Source organism: Epinephelus moara, chromosome 6, assembly GCF_006386435.1.
Source record: "Epinephelus moara isolate mb chromosome 6, YSFRI_EMoa_1.0, whole genome shotgun sequence".
Classification (NCBI taxonomy): Eukaryota; Metazoa; Chordata; class Actinopteri; order Perciformes; family Serranidae; genus Epinephelus; species Epinephelus moara.
This window is the reverse complement of record NC_065511.1, coordinates 13,119,008-13,136,315: the sequence shown is the minus strand read 5'-3', so window position 1 is coordinate 13,136,315 and position 17,308 is coordinate 13,119,008. Positions and strand designations below refer to the sequence as shown.

The 17,308-nt window shown below is 40.9% G+C and overlaps 1 protein-coding gene across 10 annotated transcripts in view; it reads right to left on the bottom strand.

The window, feature by feature from the left end:
• LOC126392072 (plectin-like) overlaps window positions 1–17,308 on the bottom strand; it is a 161,105-nt gene that overhangs the window by 68,711 nt on the left and 75,086 nt on the right. The window lies entirely within an intron of this gene.

Genomic DNA, 17,308 nt, shown 5'->3' with positions numbered 1-17,308 from the left:
TAGTTTAGAGAAGAAAGAGAGTCAACCAGTTGGCATACATCTATCCTGCCTTGGGCATCAACTGTATGTGGGTTATCAAGTACATGCCGTGTAGTTTTACACATTTGCTGATCAGGTATCACTGAAAAGCTTTTACGCACAGGGTGTGGTCTTTTGCATGTGTAAAGTAAAGGTGACATGTATCATCATGAATGTATTTTGGTCTCCAGGATCATAAAGAATATGGAAAGACAAAACTGACATGGCAGTTTAACTCCCACACTGGTGGTCTGATAGGACCCATGCTGATTTAGTCCAAGTTCAAGTCTAATCATGTCTACGTTTGTTGGAGGGTCACCAAGTCACCAAATGAAGGAAATTACATCGCCTTATCAGTGTTTCCCATTGCAGCTCATTAAAGTGATGCAACAGGCTGCAAAGCACCCTAAAGTTGTGCTGCTGCTTCAGACACCTAACATTCGGGCTCTGTGCCTCCATTTAGCTGGCAACCAAGACTCTGTCTTGCGCAACTATATAAAGAACTGCGCATTATAGCTAACCTTTTCAGCACTCCCAGGAACATGATATCAGATTTCTATCCCTAGATCACTTCTCCCTTCTGTACATCTGTCTCCCGTTCGTCTCTCTGTGTCACTGAGAGCGTCCTCTCGTAGCCAGTGTCAGAGCCAAACTGGCAGGAAAACTGACCATTGTAGGATAGAGCAGAGGAGTGCATGTTCACTCATCTCATTGGAAAAGAAGAAGGATTTACTGAAGAGTAGAGTAAGCTCAGGGAACCATGCTGGAACACAGTGATCTAGTTGCGAAATTATAGAGGCAATGAAATGATGCATTCCCCCCGCTGTTTGAAACCACACACACTATTACACATCCAAACACTGGCGGAAAACTGTTTTCATTTTATTCGCCATGGCAACAGTCAAATGAAGTGAGCCAGTTCTGACTAAGCCACATATCCGCTTTCGGGGCTGCAGCGGAGCAGCGGGCCATAAATCTGTTGTCCTGGACAGCTGGACTACACTGTCATTTATCAGACCACTATTTGCAAAGACAGTGTGATCTGAGACAAGCTATTAGCACGCTGTCAAGCTTTCATTAGCAATCAGGAATATAACAAATTAGCTGGGGGCAATATTATAGTCATATGTGCTTAAAACCATGGACAAACATTAAAGGGGCTCTTTGCTGATTTTCAACCAGCTTTATATAATTACAGTGTGGGCGATATGTTTAAATGAATAATGATAAACTTCTCTCCATCTTACCAGTGCAAATATCTCCCTGCTCATCTCTCAGCTCAAATCTGCTGGATGACCGGTTTTACATATTTTAGTGCACTGTTTGGCTGTAATACAAGAATTTGTGAACAGGAAGTGTTCGCCACACTGTCTCCTGTGTTGCTGAAATGGAGGCTGATAAAGCTGAGATTCTTAAAGGCGTATTCTTTAAGACAATATAGACGGCTGCCTAGGGTGCCACTGGGGGGGTGGGCTTGCCTAGGGCACAAAATATGCTAGGTCCGGCACTGATTGCTGATGAAATATGAACCAACTAAAACATATTTTAACTGTAATTCAAAATAATTTGTTATTAGCCAGCCACCATATTGTTTCTTTGTCAAATCAGCCAAGCTCACATTATGTCCCCCACCAGCGGGAGCTTTTATTGGTCTAGTGCAGTGCAGTGCATTCTGGTAGCTGTAGGATTCTCTACCTCTTGAGCAAAAGCAAATGTCACAGCCCCTTTCCTCTGTTCTCTCTGGTCATGTAGCACCAATTTTAAAAGTATTATCATCTTTCAACTGCATAGACAGGCCATCTTTCCAACAGTGAAATATTCCTTTACATATAGAGACACTAAAAATAGTTTTTAGCAGTTATGTCTGCACTAATGCTGTCAGGTAAACAATCCCTGTCACACAACAGTTCCTTGACATCTATCAAGTCAGACTAGGAGGTGACGCCCAAGGCCATGAATGTACTCCACCTATCGCAGATATGCTCTAAAGCATCCCTTAAGATATCTTTAGATGTTCATGCGGGGTTAATGACTCAGACTGATGGCTGGGAGGAGTTTTCAGTGGAGGAACAAAAGGATCCTCAGGTTCATTGTACAGGAGAGGCATTCTTCTGTATTACGAAATTACGAAATGCTTTATCATTGACATGCTACAGTTTGCCCTGCACTGAAGCAGAGGAAGTGGGCGTGGCAGTTGGTTCAAGCCAGCTCTGTGTGTGCACGTCTAAGTATGTACAGTGTATGTAAATTACATCAAGATGGCTCTGAAGCTTGCTCAACTCAATTTGGCAATTTGTGTCACACTGCTGATTGTCTTGTTGGCAGTTAAGAGGTCATGCCAAACAACATATAAGGCGCTCATTCAAACAGGAAAGAAAAAAGCAAATGTGTTGCAGATCAGCACCAATGACACACCAGTCAACTATGTCTTCAAATTCATTCCTGGAGCCCTCATCTCATTTGGGGTAATCTGCATTACCATGCACGGTGCTTTGCTCTCCTGGCCGCATATCACTGTGATTTCATGCACTGTTTATGCACAAAGTGTTCAATGAACTTCAAACTTCCCACAGTGACCCTTATTCTGGCCTGAGGCCCAGTCCCCTCAGCCACCCAAATATTAAATATGCCCACTTCAATTCAAATAGTGTATTCCACTTTGCTATAGACATGCTGCTTTTTACAGTGACTTGGTGGTTACAGTAGCTGCGTGAAGATTTGAGGTGGCATTAGCAACATGATAAATGATCAGAAATAGACCATTTTACGGGAACGGAACTTACGCTCACTATAGACCTAATGGCGTCTAATTTCATTCAGTCTATAAACAGATACTGCAGCAGCAGACAGCTGCAAATAGGACCATGATTTGATTGATTGAAGCAGATAAAGGAGTAATAAGACTTTGGGGAAGAGAGAATAGTTTCCTGGTGAGGAGTCCATTCCTGCTTCAATGTTTCAGGACTCCATGGGTCCCAGAATAGACTTGTCACCACCAACCGATGGTGGCTGGCGACTGGCCAACTGTAAAGGCCTGCTGCTCTGTGCGGTCCTACACACGTGCCCTTCCTTCTGATATCAGATCCAAGCTACTCCAGCCACTTCCAAGGAAAGCAAAGGTCAACAGAGCCTTTACCCACTAATGTATGTGCTTACATTACAGTAAGTTAGTGCAACCAATGTCGAAACTAAAGAACATGGCAGAATGATGGATGACACATGTAATTCTAATGTAGCCTCATACATTACTATCAAGTTGTTAAGGTTTACAGTGAGGTTTATTTTAACCTTAAAGCAGGAACAAATGCAATAAATCTAAGAGCAATAAGAGCTACTAATGAGAACACACTGAAGCTTTCTAGCTGAGCACTACTAACTGGAACTAATTCTCACACAGTATTTTAAAGCACCATGCTGAAAATAAAGTTTAGACAGTAAGGCACCTACTGTTAAAGCATATGAGGCGGATAAAACAGAAACGGAGAGGGATTTTAATATTAGGGGTGGATAAGGGGTGGGTGGCCCTCTACCCTAAATCATGACTTGCACTTATGGTGTGGTGACCAATCTTTCAGCAATGCACCGAAGCTCCTTTTTTATCTGGATGATAAGCCTATTTTCATCCGAGGGGCTTGTCTCCTGGCTGGGTATAGTTAGGTGGCTGACCCCTCAGTTGGGGACAGCTGTGGCCCCTTACAGAGCTGACACATGTCAGAGCACAAACACCTCTGACCCAGGAACCAACTTAAATTAGAGATTGTTGTAAACAGCTTTATATGGAGGTGGGCGTTGTCACCACAGTAACTATAGCCTTTCCCAGTAATCCATTTTAATCGATTCATAAATTGATGCTTTACCTAATTATAAAAATTTAATTTAAGCAGTGTGATAAAAAAAAACATACATTAAATTAGTGTAAAAGAGCCTCCACAGAGTGAAAATAGAGACATAAAAATATCTCTTTAAAAGGAAAGGCTTTAAAGTGTATCAAAAAAAAAGAGAGAAGTACATTTGTTTTTGATACTACACGTTTCAGGTTTTAGTCAAGATGAATAAAGACAATAGTTAAGGCGCATACTGTGGCACCTTTCTTAGACATCATACTTACATGGATCAGATGTGAAAAGCGCATTTTTGAAAAGATGTATTGCAAACCTGTTAAACTGTTTTTCTTCTTTCCTTAAATAAAGGGTATTTTAACATAGATATAAACAGTACAGTTCAGACACCAAATGGATTATTTGACATAGTTTTGGCCCCAAAAGAAGAAAAAATAAATGATTTAAACTTAAATGTAGTTGATGTCCCCACTGCTTTAAATGGCAGGGTAGAATACTGTCGTAACCATTTCTTCCCTCAAAATACAGTTTGATTTTTAATTTGTTTTCCAGTCCAGAAAAACCTAAGTGACTCTTTATCATTATTGAACCACAATGGTGCAATTAGGCTTTAAATATTTTGGAAAGCTGTTTTTCTGTGGGCCCTCTGCAGTCCACTCAGTGGTTAGATTTAATAGTTTTAACTGTATCTTGACAGTCCATAGCATATTCATTTGATGTTCCCTGATCATAGTCCAACAGTGCTAACCCTTAACTATTATTCTATTGCTATTGTGAAGTCTGAAGAACAGCTTTGCTAAAGCAACACGCCTGTTAATTCCAGCTTGCTACTGACATTATTGTGTACTTGATACTGAAACAGATACCTGTTTATATATATAAATCTGCACAGATTTTGATGCTAAGCTTCCAGTTTCTTTTACCAATGACTGAAGATTTCTTAAAATGTTATTTAACTGTTGCTCAGAGATATCTTTGTCTCTTTCTGCCCTTTCAATTGCCAGTCTGGTTCAACCATTGCATAGAGATTTGTTCTCCATCTACAAAAACATGCCTTTTTTGTGCAAACCATCAATACAAAACAACATTGATTTGTAAAGAACACAAGTCTGTAATGCTTGTAGGACAACCTTAAAACATGAAAAACCATTCAAAAATATAACGTAGTCCTCTCAGCCATCTGACTGTATCCAATGGCACTGTAGTTAACTGAAATAGTAAACATTTATGCTTTTTTATGCCATGCTAGCGGTTACTTGGTCTGATAATCTGTCTGTACTTTGGACGGTTGGTTGGTCAACCACTTTTGGTCCAAACTGAAATATCTCAACAACAACTGGATGGATGTTTGACAAACATTCATGGTCCCCAGAAGATGAAGCCAAACTACATTGGTGATCCTCCTTTTCCTCTAATGCCACCATGAGGTTGGCTGCGGGCTTGAAAAACATTTCCTATCAGCTTGAGCTGTACTTTGTGTGTAATTAGCAAATGTTAGCATGCTAACATGCTAACTTACAATACTGTAGATGGTAAACATAACCTGCTAAACAGCAGTTTGTCACTGTAAGCATATCACTGAAGCATGCTTACATTAGCATTTAAGTCAAACCAGCACTGTGCCTGAGTGCAGCTTACCGAGTTGCTAGCAGAGCTGAAAAGGAAAAATCCCAAAAGATCTGTCATATTTTCACATTATTTTACCATAAACATGTCATACTTGTAGTTGTCCAGGTGCTATGGTACAGACTGTAAAGCCCTCTTGGAAAAAAATGTGATTTGGGGCTATATATAAACTTGACTTGTTGACTTGACAATTGTAATATGCTTTATTGACTGCACGTGATGCCTTAATCCCACCCTCAGATAACCTTGACTGATATTGCATGAACAACAGTGTCAATAAGTGCTTGTGCAGGCAGAGAAAGTAGTCTTTGAAATGCAAGAAGGATGAAGCTGCAAGGATTAACCCCTGGCACTGACTGGTCCCTGGCCACTCTGAGCGTAATTGGGGTGATCTAGTGGGGTTAAACATTGATGACTTGAAGGGAACTGTGAGTCGCATGCATTGCCAAAAGGACTAGAGGTACTTTGAGTGGTAGCCAGTACAAAAAAAAAAAACCCTCTATATACTCTCCAACCAAACACAAACTCACAGAAGTGTGCTAAACCACAGAATGGCTTAAGACAAAGAAGCACTGTGTGTTGGAAGGAGACTGAGAGGTGTCTTTGGCATTCCTCACACTGCTGCAAAAAGAAATAATCAACTGTTCTTGGATGACTGAGGTAAAGACAAGGGGCAAATTACAGCAGAAGAAGGAAAATTCTTTGTTGTGTTCAGAGCTGAGGGGCAAGAACAATAGACAAAGTAAATGTCTGAGATCAATCAAGACACTATAGGAACTGTTCTTGCTGCTTTGCCAACACAAACGTTTCTTGCCCCATAAATATCTTTGGAGTTATATAAGTCTTGTTAAAAGCAACCGTAGAGTAACAAATCTTTGTTTTATGAAGGACTGTGTAACTGTGTAAAAGTGAAAGAAAATGTCAGCAGAGAGTGGTTTTTGGGGGAAAGCTTAAGTTAAGCAATATAAAACTCTGCTGACGTCACAAGTAGAATAGTCTACTGTGTGAGCAGAGGAAAAAAGCCAACTCTTGGCTTTTGTCTCACCAGTTTACACATAAATGCACACGGAAAATCTATAAACAAGTGTGCTTTAGGTAAAAATGACAAGCCCTGCTTGTGTTCTCAACTCCACGAGTCACGGATCACACTGACTTCTCCTTTTCCAGAGTGGAAAGAGATGAAGTCACAGATTATGCCTCCCTTCACCCTTCTTTACTGACCAAAAATAAGCAGGAGCACCCAAAAAGACTGCCAAGTCCCTTTCATTCTTACCCCCTCTCTCTCTCCAACAAGCTGTCTGTCATGTGTAAGCGGTGGGGTCTCTACAGTATGTGTCCAGCCTTACAACGCCCCCTACAGCCACTCAGACTTGGACAGGAGCCCACACATGAGGGTGTAAACGGGGGCAGACTGTAAGTAAGAGTAATGTGATAGATTTGCCATGTCTAACACTCGGAGCAGCATCAGCCGTGGACAATAATGGATTATGTTCCTTATGATTGATGAAGAGTTTGCCAAAGTATTCCCCACTCCAATATTTCACATCTATTATCCAGCATTTTGGGAAAAGATGATCTCCATTCCTTTTGCAGTCAATGTTTTTTGCCATTCTGACTGGAGTAATAGAAATCAGCCTTCGGGGGTAATTCTGCAGCCAGTGACTTCAAATATGCTCTGTGTTGTAAACAAGTTCCAGCAGTGAGATCTGGACAGAAAATTTAAACCAGCCCTCGACTCTCTTGTTCTGTGGGAACTGTGCGCCAGCTCAGCTAAACAGCAGCCAGGCATCAGAATCAACATGCAAGAGATGTATTACACCATTTAGCAGTTAGAAATGGCTAAACTATCATTGCATAAGGCGGATCCATGAACTCCCCATTTAACTCCAAAGACTCCAAAATGTGAAAAATGAGTATTTGGCCACACCTCTTCATGACATGAACATTCGTCCCACCAGTGTTGGCAGTCATTCACTCACTGCATCCTGCCTCCTGTATTATATTATGATCGATCTACGTTTGCCACTTACCTTTCTTCGGGCTGAGCCAGAACCGGTCTCCGAGCGGATCTCCTATGTCCATGCTGCTTTGATCTGACCTATCACACAAAGGCCTTCAACTAAACACAACACCTTCTTTCTGCTTTCACCACCCAGTCAAAACCACAGTGCTACTCCCTCTTTTCACCCTTGCAAGACCCACTGCCCATCCAGCGGAACAACATGGCATGCAAGATGGGTCTAAAAGAGAGAAGGAATGGGAGTGGAGGGGTACATTCAGGGTAGGGAGGGTGTTTGTGAGAAAAGAACAAGGGAATCTTTTCATCTCTGGCCCATAAATGCAGAGGAACATCTACACCATAAATCTGAGGGCCTTGCCAAGCTGGACACATCCTCTCTGCTGCCCCGGATACCCTGTTCCATGTTCCCATACATCCGAAGCACCCACGCTTTATTCCGACAACAGCTAACTGGGAGATACACACTGGCCGCCTTGTTCGAGGGACCTTGCAAATTACAGCCCCAGAGATTAAGATGAAGAGTGGACACAGGGGGAAAAAGAAGGACAAGAAAACTGGACAGGAAAAGACAGAAGACAAAGAACTACAAGCTGTTCTGCAAAAGGCACTACCAAGGCATCCAAAACAAAGCCAACAACAACTCTGGCTTTGTCTCTCACATACTTATTCCTTAGTTTATGGGGAGCAATTAAGCTTTTTTTATGTTGTTAAAGAATAGTGAGTCAGTCTTAGAACTAGAGACAAGTAGTAGTGAACAAAAAAGAACAGTGCCACCATGTAGAGATCCGATGCAAATTTCCTTTCAATGTGCAACTGGTGTAACCGTGAAGAGCCGTGTGCTCACAGGTAATAGCTATACTATTGAGTCTTTATCAGTTCTGGCTTGTTTCCAATGAGTGCATTTGACCCTGAAGAGTATGATAAAGAGATAAAGCTGAGCCTGAACAGACATACACTGCAGCACTTTGTTCAGACTAATTTTTGGGGCGCTGAACATGTCAAAACATAATTATCCTTTCAATACAATTTAGTGGTTTTGTCAGAATGCCCCTTCACTGATCCTTGACTAACAAGATAATCAAGTGAAGATTTTCAACATAGAAGCATTACGTCACACACAGCAATGTCTCATAGGATAATTTCACATTTTTAAGACTTTCTTAATACAGTACTTTCACCACCACATGTACATTGAAAGAGTTATCGATTATTGAAATTATTCTGGCCATGAAGAAATCCCTTTTAATGTGACAAAATCCACAGTTCTTGTTCTGTGCAAAAATGCATGCAGCAAGTTCAGCTGAAGCTCAGAAGTATCCTCAAAAAACAGTCCTTTTAATTTTAAATTCTGTCTTTGTATTATTATCTCTCCATTGAGGCACAGCAAGGAAATGCAGTGCAGGAAACAGAGAGGGAAATGTTGTACAACAGGACTGTAACCTTGGATACCAGCTTTATTTGGCTAAATTAGACTAATATGATCTTCGGCTAGACTTAAAATTGCATTTCGCACAGAAAGAGGGCTGTGGATTTTGTCTCCCACCTACACTGGAACTGCACTTGGAAGGATCTTTAAACTCAAACTTGACAAATGTGAATCCATCTTTATGAACCAAAAGGAAATCAAAGTATAAGCACACTAATTTATTGACAGCATCATTAGATTCACTCATGTGCTTAATTGCCATCAAGTGTGCCTTTTAAATAACCATGTGCTGATTAGCACAGAATCACAGGTGCACTCAAAAATAAAGTCATTATTAATGATAATTCTACCGTACAAATTAATTTCAGTATCAATAGTACATTTTATAAGAAAATTAGATATAATTAATGTGTTGAGTACAACACAAAAAAGTAGATCCAGACTGCATACATTTCTATGAAGATACCATAAATATAATGTACAGAATACATGAATATTCTCATAATAAGATGGAAAAAAACTTGTGGCAAAAAGTATAAAAAATAGAAAAAAATGTATAAAGAAGACAAACGCTACTAAAATAGAAACATACTATGTGTTGATACATACACCTATCCTTTTGAAATCATGCTGAAATGGAAGTTGGCCCTCACAAAATGGAGCCCCAGCCTGGTAGGTGAGGAGGGTATAAAATGGCTGTAGGGAGCGACAGGTCTGGCAGTGCCAGCAGGGCCCAGCCTGTTTGTGCCACACAGAGACACAGACTTACGCCATGAGTGAGTGAGCAAGCTCATTCATTCCTTTTTTTAAAACTGTGTCTGTATGAACAAGCAGCAATAGAGGAAGTGAATATGAGAACACGTCCCAAACAATGTTACAAAGTCACATTTTAAGAATAAAAGAAAAAAAAAAATCCTTTAAATATTTGCAGGATGAGTCAGCGTCTGCAAACCACACATGGGTGTGTCCATACTGGACTTAGGTTGCTGTAGCAACGCAGCCCACAGGTTAGGCAAATACTATGTGCCCGTCTACGGTTGAGGTCTCGGGGAACGTGGGCCTACTGCTACTGCTGCCGCTGCCATGGGCAACCAGCTATCAAACAACAAAACTTGACACAGGATCCGGACTCTGGCTTTCCTGACTGGCTGCCACAATGTGCGGATTTGCATTGTAACCTGAAGAGGTTGGGCTTTATTTTTAGATAGGCATCCTGACGATCAGCCTCTAACAGCACGCAGACAAACACAATACAGGTGACTCCTCACGCACACACACACACACACACACACACATACACGCACACACACGCACATATGCCTCCACAAATACACACACACGCAGGTGATTTATTGTCCTCACTCCCATAAAACCCCTCCATCTGGAGAGAATGAATCAGTTGCATTCTTTCTTTCCTCAGAGAGGAGAGAAAAAAGTGACTGCATGAGCGGCTCCTTTCACAAAAGAAAGACTTGCAGTAAACTTACTTAGTGTGTTTGTAGCTGAGGAAAGAAAAGGCCTATTCTCTCGCAGCTATAGAGTCTAGTTACAGACAGCGCTGACTCACCATCATTACAATCACTGTAACTTTCATAAACTGACTTTTCACTGAGCTCAAACACCCACAAGAGGGCTCTTGTAACCCCATCATATTGGAAACAATCCCAGCAGCCGTGGCATTTGAAATCATTCTGCTGTTCTTTTTGACTGTGAAAGATATTTTATTTGCAAGAATGTATCAAGATTCTCCCTCAAAGTGCCCTTGTGGAGTCTGTTTTTCATCTGATGCACAAAAGCAAGTCTCCACTTCCTGAAATCCTGTCATTCCATGCTCTGAGAGGCGGGGACAGAGCACCACCCCAGCAGCATAACAGACAGGTATTAAGTCAACCAGATCCAGCCAGCCGGCATAGAGAAATGAATGTGACCGACAATCCTCTGCAGAAATAAGACTTGATAAATCACAAACACATTCCCTGCACAATTTCTTTCTTTGCTTTCTCTACCAGTTGGGTAGTTCAGGAATGCATTGGTCGCCTGAATCACAGCCCCTCTGCAGTAGAGTATAATTACCGGAGAATAAAAAACACAACAAAATGTGCCCAACGTGTCCTCTCATGCACCAGTGTGACGGAAATATGCACAGCCTGGCACCTATGTAAAAAAACAACCTATATTGCATCACACTGAGTCTTTGCTTGCAACTCAACCACAATGACAACAAGAGGTAATTTATCATGCAGGTTCAGAGCTTCACCCAGTGGGTGGAGTGAGAATTGATTACTTTGGATTATTCCCTTATATTTAGTTTTAATTATGCCCATTGGGTTGTTGTTTTTTCACACAGCATTGTCAGTGAGACTGGATGGAGTCCAAGGCACGAACGCTGGGAAACACTACACCACACCCAGAGCTAAACACTGCTGCTGGATTAATAAAATATCAGGTATTCAATGTGAAGGTGACGCTCAAAGTACAATAATAAACAGCAACACTAAGCCACATGACTGAGTTTCACTTTGACTTCGCTTGTTATAAGTTTATACAATTCAGATAATCTTATCTAATATAGGCTATTCATATGCCAGGTCATAACCCCCCCGCAATTTAAGTGCCCTCACAGCTGCAGGAGATGGCATTGGCTTTCCTCTTTGGCTGTTCTTATCAGCATGGCTGGATTGGCTCTACATCCTGTTTTTCCACTGTGACACCTACAACTAAAACTCCTGGCTTTAAGAGAGAATAACAGTCCGAACAATGGGCGGCTTCCCTTTCCAAACTGTAATAAAAGCCAGTGAGCGGGAGCTGCTCCAAAATTGAACAATGAAGAAGAGTCATTTACCGCTACTGGCACAAAAAAGGCTTAAAAGAACTCCTGTATGAAAGCGCACAGAAGTAAAAGTCATGGAGAGAGTATATTAACAGTTTGTCCTTGAGGGTGTGTGGCCCCTGTGGGGACAAAACAACAGAGTAACCACAGCCAACAACTTATCAGGTTACTCCCCTGACAGCGCTGCTTTATGTCTTTCCAACCCCCTCTCACGGTACGGTCTTAGAAACAAAACCACACTATGAGCTTTTGAAGACTTCACTGTGATGAATCCATGAATTAATGAACTGACAAATGGTGTGGGGCCAGATGTGTTGCTGGCACACATAAATACATACACACACACACACACACACGCACAGTTGCACAGCAGAAATTTGCATGGACAGTACACTCTTGTGGCCAGAGGTGGAAGAAATATTAACAGTAGGGATGAACCGATTTATCTGCTACACATTGGTATCAACCGATATTCGCCTTGTTGACTGTCATCGGCCTATCTGCAAATGAGATGACATTCACCAAATGCTGTGGCCAATGTTCTTCTGTTGTATTACATCAATTTTGCGCAGGCTAAAAAGCAGGGCTCCAGACTATCCGCATACCCTTGTTCTGGGGACAATAGAAAACGTGTTTGGGATGAACTAAGATCTTCCCTTAGAATGCTGTCAGGACATGGGACACAGTAAACTCACTACCGATGCGTAGGCAAACACAACCTCTGATTTCCCCGATAATGCAACAATGTGAACAACAAATCCGTGTTGACGTCGGCAGCAGGAGCGCTAGTTAAACATTAGCTGTTAGCAGCTTGTGACCAAAACTAACAGCTGCTGGAGGTTGCATTGAGTTACATTATGATGCCTTCAAGTTCTGTTCTGTAAAAATGAGTATTGGGTGGAGGTATATTATAATTTTCTCATGATGTGTTCGAATGTAATCTAGTGCAATGTAGTTTATAGAAGGAAACTTGAGTAAATAGTTGTTTGAAGGAGAAATCTGTTGATGTTTTCAGAGCAATATCCAATAGGTATTAGAGAGGAAATTATTTAGAGTATGTATCGTAAAAAGGCTTTTAAAGCAGGTTTGTTCTTAATGTTTTTCATGTGACAGATGGTTACTGTAAAGGTTGTTTCATAACAACCTGACTAAACCTGTACAAAGGTAATGTAATGAAGGACTTGATGACTTTTAAAGAGTTCAGTAATATTTTTAACGATGAAGAGAAATAAATATTGGTAAAATCGGTATCAGCTATCAGCCAAATTGTTATTTTTAACACTGGTATCAGCTCAGAATTTTACAATCGGTGCATCCCTAACTTAGAGTACTAATACCACCTTGTTAAAATGCTCCACTGCAAGTAAAAATAGCTGTATTCCAAACCTTACTTAAGTAGAAGTATGCGAGCATTATCAGCAAAATGCACTTTAAGTCTGAAATGTCAAAGTACTCATTGTACAGTAAAATATTCCCTGTCAGTGTTTTACTATTATATATGATGTTTCTGGATTAATATTACTGCTGCATTAATGTGTATGTTGCATTTCACTGCTGTAGATGTTTAAGGTTGTGTTTATTTTAAATCCTTGATATACTGTTGGGTATCATAATCTTTAGCGATGCATCAAATCCAAAAGATCATCATATGTTTGTAGTGTCGCTGTCCTGTGAGAACTACGTACCTTTAAAAAGTCAACTTCTTATGGCGTCAGAAAAACAGCCCTGTATTCATTCTTAATGAAGATGCATTTTCCAGGTGATCCAATATGGGTCTAAATAGTTTATGTAGCTTAAAGAAATACCTCACCTGCAAAATGATCATTTGTATATCAACTACTGACTGCGTGGTACCTAGAATTTGGGAAGAAAACTTGTTTTTTCTCGCATCCCTCTACAGTGAACGGAAAATCCAAAAAGGTGTACATTGTTTGGGAGACTCGGATTATACTGCACGGGTTGTGTGAATAGAATAGAGTAGAAGTGTAAAGTTACATGAAAAAGTAAGAAAGTACCTAAAATTTGACCTTAAGTACAGTACTCGAGTAAATGTACTTTGTTACATTGCACCACTGCTTGTGGCAAAACCAGAGCTTTCCAGCGAACACTACTTCCCTGGAACATGTGCTAGAGGGTATTTAGAAATAATAGAGTATCAGATGAATTTCATAGGAAAAAGCAATCCAACTGGATCACCTTTAACAATGATCTACCTCAGGGAAGCGTGTGCGTTATGTACGCTGAGTCCTTGGCAGCGGCCTGGGTTAGATTCTGACCTGCGGCCTTTTGCTGAATGTCATCTCCCCTCTCGCTTTCCCCCCCCTTACCTAACTTCTGCTGCTCCATAATAAATGTGTAAAAAAACGCCCCTAAAGAGATCTTCTTCCTTTTCTAACGAGCACCCATGTGAGGTGAGACCAGGTTTCTGCATGAGTAATTATTCACACTCAGGTGAATCAATGTGAACTCGAGCCCAAAAGCTTGGGCACAGAGCGATCTGTACCATCACATGGTCACTCCTTGTTCCAAACACCTTCAGTAAGACATCCTGATGTGTAGAAACACAAGCTTCCTACTGTACTGACATAGTCTGACCACACACACACACACACACGTTGCTGGCATTCTTGCTTCATGAGTAAAGTTCAGAGTAACTGAGCCAGCATTGTTTGCCCCCACCCCACCCTTCAATCACACACCCACTCATTCATCTCAGCAACATTTGATGCTCTTTCTCCTCTTCTCAACTGTTTTCACTCCCTAGTCACCACACAGCAGATATCCACGCAAGCAACCACCGACTAAGTCTCAGAGATTCCTTAAACACTGTGAGAAAACACACTTTCATGCTTTCACTTAATGGTCCAGCCAGTATTCATCTTTTCTGTGACACACCTTCAGTTGGTAAAGCAAAACAGAGAAGTGACCTGCTCTGTTATGGGGGCCAGGCTACACCCAGGTGTTACAGCCCCTCTGCTGGTTTATCAAACTGGGTGTGAAGAGCTCCAGCTGCACTTCTAAGGAAAGTGATGACCTGTGAGGGCAGGTCTTGACCCAACCCTTCTGATTCTTGAAAACTCTTTCAAGACAGCAATCAACATGCTGGAGGGAGTGTTGTGAGTGTGGAACAGATATCTGTCACTGAACTAGTGATGCAACCATGTGACACTCAAACATCCAACAACCATTTCTACTAACCCCTGAACACAAAAGTTTTAATTCATGCAGTACTTGTTGGTTCAGATATTCAGGTGTTCTGGACCATCCATCCTCCGACAACAATGACATCACAGAAGAAGAGGCACTCACCTGAAAAACAAAGAGAGACAAAGTATTAGGATAATCAGATCTGCATGTAAGCCATATTATAAAACTAAATTTAAAGTTAGGTGAAGTTAATGTTTACACTCCACTACATCTCTCATAGACTCATCAGTTAAACTGTGGACCAGCAGGCTTAAATAATAGACAAGTGTTTTGCATTAGCGGAGCATGGCAAAAATGAATGTGGCCTCTGACACTTGCAAAGACTTCAGACAAATGGGTGCATTTTTCTCCCCATGCTGGAACACTCTGGTTTTAATAGCTGCCCCGACAAAGAGCAGAGTTACAAGTTCCTCTTCACTTGAATCTTCCGCTAATTCATGTGTGCTTGAGTGATTTTTGCACAAAAGAGAGAGTAGATCTTAATCTTGTAAATCCTGTTGCACGGAGGATTAAGCAAGAAAATCCCTAGATATGAACAACACGTCCAGGAGGCAAACTCAGGTTAACTGGCTAATATTGCCACCTACTGGACAAGAAGAGCAAAAGCAAGTTTGGGGTTGCAAAGCATGAGAGCAAATGGCAAAGTACAACATACTCTAAGCTATTTAAAACTCCTTGCCATCAAATCGTCTGTACTCATTTATAGTATATGGAATAATTCATGTGGACAACAAACTGAGACAATAACTGTACAGTGAGACATTATAATTATTTGGTCAAACACAGGATGGCTACATGTGTAAAGGAAGCACTTGATTTGGTATACTGTGTCTAAATAAGCTCTACAATACAAGTTGCCAAGATATATCTTGTTAACAATGCTAAATAAGAAAATAACTACAGGTTTAACAAACTAATGCTCAAGCTCTGGAAAAAATGGGCTGCAAGCTTCACAATGTTCCAAACCTCCTCAGTGAGGAGACTATTTCAGATAAAAGGACAAATTTTACAGCTGTCCTTCACACTGGGGTCATTCCACTTTGCCCCCAACACTTACCACCCACATCGCCCCGCTACTGTGCAGCACATACCCCACATAAGCACCAGTAGTTTCCTGTGTATGTGAGATACATATGAATACCAGCTACCAACCATCAGCCCTGCTAGTGTTTCTTATATGTGTAACCAACACTGTCTTAAATCATCACCCTATGACATCGCTGATCTGGGAAATACCCCGCTCTAAAAAAGGACCTGTCTAACTTTTGGTATGGTTTTCGACAGCTGACTGTCACAGGTGTTTATGGTGAATATTTATGGTAAACATTTTACATGAATTTTTAGTTTACGGTGAGGAAAATAATCTTTAAAAGGGGTTTTAAGGCTTTATGGATTTAGAGTAATTTTGTCTCGAGTTGACATGCTTCCCATTCTGCATTTCATTTTAAATGGTTACGTCTTCTTTTGAGGGTTTAAAACCTCAGTAAACAAAAATCCTTGTTCCATTCCTATTTATATGACACACAATGCCACAGATGCATAGTATGATGACAGTAACTAGTGTGTATAGCAGGAAACTGGTGCACAGAGGTGACAAATCAATGTGAAGTGTAACAAGTTTTCAAAAACTGTCTTAAACAGCTGTGAGAAAGAGTTGACCAGGAGAAAGGTGGACACTAACACAAACATGTGTTGCTGCTGAATTTATAGAATTGTGGTTTATTATAGTGTGAGTGTGATTTCCTCACATTTGGTCTTCGTAGTAGAGAGCATAGTAGAGAGCACATGTACTACGAAGTCTGACATGGTGATGTTGGCAAAAAAGGAAAACCAAAGACAAAGCTGAACCAGGACTGCAGTCTGTAAACTACTGATGGATCTTTACAGCTGACAGATTGTGTAATCATTTTACTGCCTTTGTATTGTTTGATTAACTTGTTGGACTGATTAAATCCTGTGTGACTGTCTGGGGCTGTATTCACAAAGCTTCCTCATGCAAACAATTGGTCCTAGTGACAAAATTTGTGAAAATTCTTAGAATGATGACGTTTTCTAAGAATTTCCCCTTAAAGTTAAGACTAGGTCTTAACTAGGTAAAAATTAAAGTTATTCACAAAGCATCGTAGCCCTTAAAAGAGCTGCTCAGGTGAAAAACTGTTAGGAGTAGGGAGGAGGACCTTTAAGAGTTTCATAATCAGAGGAGAAAATGGTGGAAACCCAAAGGGGTCTGAGAAATATTCTCCAAACACTGAATGACAGTGTGTAAATTAAATGCTACAAATAAGATCATGCAGTAATGTGTAAAAATGCAACAGTGCCTTGCAGTCTCAACCTTCCATCAG